General features: G+C 51.8%; 1 protein-coding gene across 3 annotated transcripts in view; it reads right to left on the bottom strand.

The window, feature by feature from the left end:
* Positions 1 to 1417, bottom strand: part of LOC310816024 (rho guanine nucleotide exchange factor 9) — a 36519-nt gene extending 35102 nt beyond the window's left edge. For all 3 annotated transcript variants that reach the window (XM_083686027.1, XM_083686028.1, XM_083686029.1), the window contains exon 1: positions 1064 to 1417. The gene's annotated coding sequence lies outside the window, so the exon portion shown is untranslated. The remainder of the gene's footprint in view (positions 1 to 1063) is intronic.
* Positions 1418 to 1822: the final 405 nt, after the last annotated feature.

Here is a 1822-nt window from a genome sequence, read left to right as displayed (position 1 = left end):
ACGGCTCATTTAAATGCATGGAATGGAATGCATGGAATGGAATGAGGAATGGTATTAAACACACGTGGTTGATACCACTCCTCATTCCATTCCATGCATTTAAATGAGCCGTCCTAGGATTTCTGCCTCCACCTGCCTCTGCTGATGAGAATCTACTGCATTACTGCAGGCAGCATTGAAATGTCATAATGTGGTAAGTTATTGGGAGTTGGAAGGGTTGACTTGTCCTGGCTTGTTGGTGAGACTGGAGGGGAGTTGACTAATCCCTCTACAGAACAAAGAAGGGAGGGGAAGGAGCTGTGTGTGTGTGTGTGTGTGTGTGTGTGTGTGTGTGTGTGTGTGTGTGTGTGTGTGTGTGTGTGTGTGTGTGTGTGTGTGTGTGTGTGTGTCAGGGCAGGGCCAGGACCAGGGCCAAGGCCAGGATCAGGGGCACACTGCCTGGGCTAGACCGTGGGGAACATACAGGGTTTCCTGCTGTGTTCTGTGGGGTTGAGAGGCCCTGGGCCAGGGCCAGGGGCAGGGGCAGGGGCAGGGGCAGGGCCAGGGGCAGGATCTGGGGCAGACACACACTGCCTGGGCTAAACCGTGGGGAACATACAGGGTTTCCTGCTGTGTTCTGTGGGGTTGAGAGGCCAGGAAATACAAACTGTTGGCCTAGAGGTGGCTCTGTGATCTCTGACTCACTTTCCTCTCTGTCCAACAGATGGGGCCATAGGACACCCACACACACTCTCCTAGACATGAACCTACACTAAAGAATTCGCATAAATACATTACAGTTGGTTGTTGATGTTTTTGAAAAGCAAAAGAATGATCAAGGTTAACAAGGTTAACAAATGGCTGGTCATAGGCAGTAGTTACAGGAGGTTGATGATCGGTCATGAGAATGAGAATTAATGCTCTGATGGAATTGATTAATAAAAGAGCCACACACTTGCAATAACAGCTTACATCAACAACTCACAATGATAAAGACATATTAAATCTTTGAAGAGAATATATAATAACACAGATTTTACTGACTATCAATGCTGTACTTTTGAATGTTTATCATCACACTCACCTTAAATACTTCCTGTGAGCAGCAAGGTGCCAGGTCTCCATTAGCTATGCTATCTCCTTCTCCGACCTCTGATTGGCTGTCAGGAGCCTGTGTCTGAACTGAGGCAGGTAGAGCATCTTTGGAATCCAGATCATTTCCTGAGTGTCCCTCTCCTCCCTCTCCTCCCTCTCCTCCCTCTCCTCCCTCTCCTCCCTCTCTTTCTGTCTCTTCCCCTGGGTAGAGACCGTCTGAGGGGTCTCCCTCTGCCTGAGTCTCTGTCTCTACCTGTCTCTCAGGTTCGGTGAGGGGCAGATGGTTCTTCACTGTAGCTACAGCCCTGTGGTCAGTCTGTCTGTCTGTCTGACTGTCCCTGTGTCTATTTGTCTCCTCTGAGGTGACACATGTAAGGCCATTTACAGTAGGCGAGTCAGGACATGCCCTCCAGGCTTTCAGCACCACCTGAGGAGACCCTCTGCCTATCAGAGGTGGGGGTGAGGCGGCGTCACAGGTGCCAGGGCGAGGTGGGTGAGGGGTCTGGGGTGAGGAGGGCGTGGCGGGGGGCTCTGGCCTGTCCTCGTTGCGGAGGGTCAGAGACAGGCTGTGCACGTAGTCATCCAGACGCGGTGCTGCTCGCGGAGAGCCCAGCGGAGACCGCTCCCCTTCGGGAGGACTGAAGGATCTCGAAGTCGTCCTCCATTTCCTAGCCGACTCTGCCACGCTGTTGAAAAACTTGAACAGACCCCCAAAATGGCCGCTTTTGCCATCTGAGTGCTTGGACGA

This window comes from Argentina silus, assembly GCF_951799395.1.
Source record: "Argentina silus genome assembly, chromosome: 15".
In the NCBI taxonomy this organism is placed as follows: Eukaryota; Metazoa; Chordata; class Actinopteri; order Argentiniformes; family Argentinidae; genus Argentina; species Argentina silus.
Note: the sequence above shows the minus strand (reverse complement) of the source record. Positions and strands in the feature narration are given on the sequence as shown.